This window comes from Hippopotamus amphibius, chromosome 5, assembly GCF_030028045.1.
Source record: "Hippopotamus amphibius kiboko isolate mHipAmp2 chromosome 5, mHipAmp2.hap2, whole genome shotgun sequence".
Lineage (NCBI taxonomy): Eukaryota > Metazoa > Chordata > Mammalia > Artiodactyla > Hippopotamidae > Hippopotamus > Hippopotamus amphibius.
Window position 1 is genome coordinate 174651474 of NC_080190.1, and position 6520 is coordinate 174657993.

Here is a 6520-nt window from a genome sequence, read left to right on the forward strand (position 1 = left end):
GTCCCCTGTGTTGGCAGGCGAATTCTTAACCACTGTGCCACCAGGGAAGTACTTCCCTTTTTGTTTCTTGATTTCAAATCATAGTAAAATTTCCCTACCTTTCCAGTTCTAGAGGAATCATCCATGTTTTCATCCAGTACTTATTTGGTTTTGTTTCTTTACATTTAAATCTCTGTTCTGTTTGGACTTTATTCTGCTAAGTGATGTGAAGAATAAGTCTAATTTATCTTTTTCTCAAATGGCTATCTTGTTATCCCTTTACTACATATTATGAGGTTGCTCCTTTCCTTGGATTTGAGATGCCACCTTTCTCTCATATCAAATTTCCAGATGGGAATGGTCTCCCCAGTTGCTGTTCTAATATCTGGAAAGGCTCACAGCCTGGCCAGTGGACACAGAAGAAGACCCTGCACACAGAATAAGCCACATGGGGTACTTGGGAGCCAGGCTGCCCCCCATGCCTTTGTGTGACTTCCAGGGAAGCCCAGAGGCCAGCGATGATTGTCTGGCTTTTGTTTGCCAAGTCCCAGGTGAGCGGTCCAGCTGGGACTCTCCTGCTGCCACAGCTGCCCTGGCATGGCCTGCACTGTCCTCAGCCATCAGGGACCTATTCTCTCCTCAGACCCTGGAGTTGCCTCCAGATCCATGGAAGCTTCAGGATGGCCGTGGACCACCACCCTGATCTCAGACACTGTACTCCAGTCTCCCTGCTTCTCCTTGTGTAGAGGGGCCCGTGGGTATTGACGGAGGCTCTGTCTTCCCCCACACCCATCACTTATGGGGCACGGGCTGTGGGATTCATGGAGAAGGTCTCCCAGGACTCTGCCAAGCACGTGGAGATCGTGGCACAGTTGGTACCAGGCCAGCTACCGGCTGTTAGGGCTGCTATTTCTGTTGTTCTCAAAGGAGCTGGCATTGTTGGTTGGGAGTAGGAATGTCTGGAGGTGGCAATAAGGAGCCAGGAGAGCATCCTCCTGATCTCCAGTTCCAGGGGTATATGGGGGAGGGAGAGGGCTTCAGGAGACCTGTGCAATCAGGGCAGCCAGGCTTTAGCTAGAACAGAAAGTTGAGAGGAACTTCCAGAGAAGTCACAGTGCAGAGGAATTTGTTGATGTCCATACACTAAAGAGCAGAGTGGAAGGTATGGGGGCCAAGGTCGGGGGGGGGGGGAGCTTCTATTTGTTTTGAAGGTATGAAAAGCTTTATTACTTACATAATGGAGGTCTCTGCAGAGAGTAGGGAAGGCCTCTCAAACAGGTCTGAGACGGCCTGAGAGAGCATGAAGGGTCACTGGCCTAGGTCTTTACTGAGGTCAGCAGGTGTGGCTGGCAGAAGGGTCCCCAAGCATAGGTGAGGGCCTGCATGCTTTCAGTCTTCTGCTGGCATCAGAGGACAGAGTACCTGGCTCTCTTTTCAGCTTGCCCCGATATGGGCACAGAATAAGGGGGATGAGGCCTCAAAGCTATTAGCAAACATCAAACAACAAAGCCAGACTGCTGGTCACAACTCACCTTGATGTTTGGTGACAGAGACACACCATGTTTCACTCAAATGAATCAGAGCTTGTTTAAATAAGCCGTGTGACACTCTCAACAGACTGTAGCCTGAGGCTGGTAGGGGGTGTGACTTCTTCAAGAGAAGTCACTTGAAGTGGCCTCGGCCACTCTCAGCAAAACCTGAGACTCTGGAGGGGATGAGGGAATGCTGGTGAGGCCTGTACTGTGGCCTGAGTATAGGTAGAGACATCTGGTGACTTTGATTGGTATTTTGGGGCACCTGTGAGGCAAGAGATTCCTGGAGATTTTTACACCAAAGGGCACAACTCTTAGGCAATACCACGAGAGTTTTTAAAAATGTGCAGATGGGGCCATTTGTTAGCCAGGCCACTGGGTGCTAAGACAACTGCCTGAAGTTTGGCCAGTCACGTCAACCCTCAGGTCTGGTGCTGGTCCTGGTTAAGCAACGAGGGGCAGCTCCCTTGTGAGCTCCATCTCCCATGACGGTTGGCACTTCTGTTCACATAGGTTTTGAATTTCAACTACTGGTCACCCAGTTCATCCCAGGGTGCTCCCCAGGTAGCCAGGGGTCCAGCAGCCTGACATCTGGAAAGGGACTGAGGACAGGTGAAGGCATCCTTCCTACAAGTGGGGTATGCCAGAGGGCCCAGGTTTGGCTCCATCCTGTACCAAGGTGGCCTAAGCAGCCCTGCCAAGCTTGTTGGGTGCTGCTTCTATGACCCAGAGCATAATGAGCAGCTGGGTACAGAGGGTCGCAGGCTCGGGGGTGCAGTTCGTGGCCAGCAATTGCAGCTCTAATGGCATATTGTATGGGGGCAAACAGGGCAGTTTCTTGCATCAGAAGCCCTTGGACAACCTAGAGCCATTGAAAGAGGTCTGAAGACTCCAGGAGGCATAAAAGGAGGTGGCTGAAGCCCCTTCCGTGGAGGAGTCTTGATGGGGACACTAGTGGGAGTGCCTGAGGTACTGCACAAACTCTAGAGCCTTTTGTTGGAGGGGGCCCCATTCAAGGTGGGCCCATTTGCTAGTACCAGCATAAATGGGGTTAAGTAAAATTTGTGAATGAGGAGCATGTTGCCTCCAGAACTCCCAGAAGACCTAGAAGATGCTGTGGGTGAGAGGGCCAGTGCTGTTTCTTGACAGTGTCAGGGATGGAGCAGCCCTTGGCTTACGAGTCGTTTGCAGGAACTTAGCAGAGGGCCTCGCACTATGCCCCCTCTCGGTGAGCCCGTGTTCGTACATCTTGAGTAAATGACAAATGAAGGGATGCTGCATGGATCTCCTTGGAGAATGTCATCAGTGTAACATCACACCTATGCTCCTGAAGAAAGGTGCACGCAGCTGATACCTCTCCTGCCGAGGTAGCCCTGGGGGTCCTAGAAAAGGTGTCTTGTGTCCTTTCAGAGGTGAAGGCAAACTGGCTGAGGGGCTATGGAAACAGGCTCAGAACAGGACACATTAGCCAAATCGATAAGAGCAAAACACTTAGCAGTTGCTGATTGGATGAGGTCAGTAATTTTAATTGGGTCCCATGTTTCAAGCCACTTTGTATTACTCACTGGTTTAGAGCAACCATGCTTACTATGGAATACTCCAAGGCAGTGGGTGTTGTAATTACAGGGGATTTAGGCAAGGCAGTAGTTCTGATGGTTAGGGTGAGACATACCTATTTGTCCTCTATTTTGTATTCAGTAACTGTTACAATTGTACGGGCCCTTGTGTAAATTTGGTGGCATCCCCAGGGATAACTGGAAATTTACACCCAGTATCAAGTCAATGAAGGTCTGCCAACTGGTGCATCTCAGCAGATATAAATTCAGCACCCATGTTGTAGAGACACAAAAGCCTTTTATCTTTTTGATAGGAATTCTTTTAGTAAATTCTGAATGTCTAGTTGGGTCAAATGGTGGATTTCTTTGTTGGTTTCTTTATCTTTTGGGGGTGTGTGTGTTCTGGATATACTTCAACGGGGTCCTCTCTACTGCATTCACATTGATAAATGTTTTGCTCCAGAGAGACTTCAATCAGTATCATCAGGTCAAATGCTTCCCCATGGCAATAATTGCTTGATATGGTGTAAGGACCCCAGGCTCAATTTGGGTTTGAATTCATTCCTCGGCTGTGCTAAGAGTGTCTTCCCTAGAGCCCGAGCGTGAGGATCTTTGTTGTGATGCAGGTGGTGGCAGAAGCAGCAGCAGCGGCCGCATTTAAGGGTCCCAGGGAGGGAGTGTGTGCTCTGGAGTGTGGGCCTCAGCCCCACCTGCGCTCTTCCCTGAGCCACCACCCAGTGGATGCGTGTCTTGCACGGGGCATAGTCTCTCCCTGAGCCTACTCTGTTGCGGCTTTGTTCTGCAATAGAGGTAGGCGTGGGATCCAACACACAACCCAGGGCCACTTTCAGGAGGGTCCCCATTCCATACTTGTGTCCCTAAACACCAATTAAGTATGAAGGAAACTGCAGATTTTGGTCCGCTAACTCTGTAACAGAGGCTCCACTGGATTCAACAATGCAACACGTACAGCAGGGCTGAGGGATGCCAGCCTGCAGCCAGCGGGCTGGTTAGTAACAGCAAGAGCAGAGACTCCCAGGCGACGTCACCATGTGGCACCCTGTTCACAGTGCCAGTCCCAACTATTCTGGTCACCTGGAGAGGTGGATGGAGCCCCCCAAGGAAGATTTGGTTTGATGTCAAGACTGATGATGCCACACACACCGCAAGGGCAGGAAAAGGCTTACCACTTACAAAACTGAGGTCAGAAGGTCAGGGCTCCCAAGAAGGTCCAAACTGGTTTGAGGGCACAAGGGAAGGAGACTTGCTTGGGTGTTTATTGTGGTTGGGGTGGGGCTGGGGAAGTCCCCTCCCCCATGTTTCAGCAGGGGCTTGGGCGGTTTGAACCTTCTGCTGGCACAGAGGGAGGGGCACAGGGGTTGGGGAAGGAGGGGTGAGGTTTAAACGCTGTCAACAGTCAAACCTTAGAAAAACGGGTCTATAAAATGGAATATTAGCCATACAAAGGAATGAAAATTTGCCATTTGCAACAACATGGACGGACTTGGAGAGCATTATGCTAACTGAAATAACTCAGAGAAAGACAAAGACTGTATGATATCACCTACGTGTGGAATCTTAAAAATACAACAAACTAGTGAACATAACAAAAAACAAGAAGACGCACAGACGTAGAAAACAAACTAGTTTCACCAGTGGGGAGAGGGAAGGAGGGAGGGGCAGTATGGGGGTAGGGAAATAAGAGGTGCAGATTGTTAGGTATAAAATGAGCTCCAGGTAGCTACTGAGCAACATGAGGAATAACACCAATATTTTACAACAACTATAAATGGAGTATAAGCTTCAGCAATTGTGAATCACTGTGTTGTCCGTCTGGAACTTCCTGCTCATCCCACCACAGAAGGAGTCCAGGTAGCTCTCTGGACAGTGTCTCTGCTTCTTGCTCAGACCAAGTCTCAGCCCTGTACTGTTGTCCCTAGAGAATGAGTTAAGTGGTGGAATCATGTGTGATATCTTTCCCCCTTTTCTTCTTTAAAAATTATTTTTACATTGGAATATAGTTGCTTTACAATGTTGTGTTAGTTTCTACTGTACAGCAAAGTGAATCAGCCACACGTATACACATATCCCCTCTTCCTTGGATTTCCGTCCCATTTAGGTCACTACAGAGCCTTGAGTACAGTTCAGTGTGCTATACAGTCTGTTCTCATTAGTGGTCTATTTTATACATAGTATCAATAGTGTATACATGTCAATCCCCATCTCCCAATCCACCCCACCCCCCTTCCCCGCTTGGTGTCCACACATTTGTTCTCTGCATCTATGTGTCTATTTCTGCTTTGCAAATAAACTAATCTGTACCATCTTTCTAGATTCCACATACATGTGTTAATATACAATACTTGTTTTTCTCTGACTTACTTCACTCTGTATGACAGTCTCTAGGTCCGTCCACGTCTCTACACATGACCCAATTTTGTTCCTTTTTATGGCTGACTAATATTCCATTGTGTATATGTACCACATCTTCTTTATCCATTCCTCTGGACATTTAGGTTACTCCCATGTCCTGGTTATTGTAAACAGTGCTGCAGTGAACATTGGGGTGCATGTGTCTTTTTGAATTATGGTTTTTTCCAGGTATATACCCAGGAGTGGGATTGCTGGGTCATATGGTAGCTCTATTTTTAGCTTTTTAAGAAACCTCCATACTGTTCTCCATAGTGGCTGTATCAATTTACACTCCCACCAACAGTGTTCCCTTTTCTCCCCTTTTCAACATTTGCCTTTTCTAGAATGATGTTGATTTTAAATTTTAAAAAGTTAAATTGGTGAAGCCTTATTTAAAATCATGGCTGTTACTCTCCTAGGGGCACAGGTGTATATGGCATGTGATTCTGCTGGCTGCTACATAGTGATGTGCTCACTGGTGATCTCAGCCCCAGACGGATGGTCAGGGATGCTGGTTGCCTCTGCAGTGGCCAGAAATCACCCCCAGACCACCCATGGCAATTGGGACAAGCAGTAACCAGGGGGGGGGAGGGTGCAGGTGGGCACCAGCTGTCACTTGTTGCGTGATTTCAGCCTTTTTAAAAAAATACAGTCCTGAGACACCAGTAGTAGCCAAGGCAAGGAGGGCAGAGGCCCATGGACAACTGCCGCAGGAAGGGGTGGGCGTCCTGAGAGATTTGGGGAGCACTGTCCAGAGCCCCTCACCAGTTTCTGTTTCCCTACCATACAAACCCAGTAATTCAAATAATTGTCTTTCAAGGAAAATAATCCACCTAGATTAAAAAAAAATAGATGAAAAGGGCCTCCTACTGCCTTCGGAGCCACTCTCTGGGGCTGTGGCCAGGCTCTGGCCACTGGGAGCGAGGCGCCCAGGCCCGAGGTCAGTGACTTTATCTATGGATCCCACAGACTCAGCCCTTGTTCCCCAAAGAACACACTTCCAAGGACACTGTGAAAGTCAAAGGACTTCTCTCAGGCTGT

At 48.6% G+C, this 6520-nt stretch overlaps 1 protein-coding gene across 1 annotated transcript in view; it reads right to left on the bottom strand.

The window, feature by feature from the left end:
* The window catches only part of ZNF250 (zinc finger protein 250), a 50799-nt gene that overhangs the window by 30086 nt on the left and 14193 nt on the right, over positions 1–6520 (bottom strand). The window lies entirely within an intron of this gene.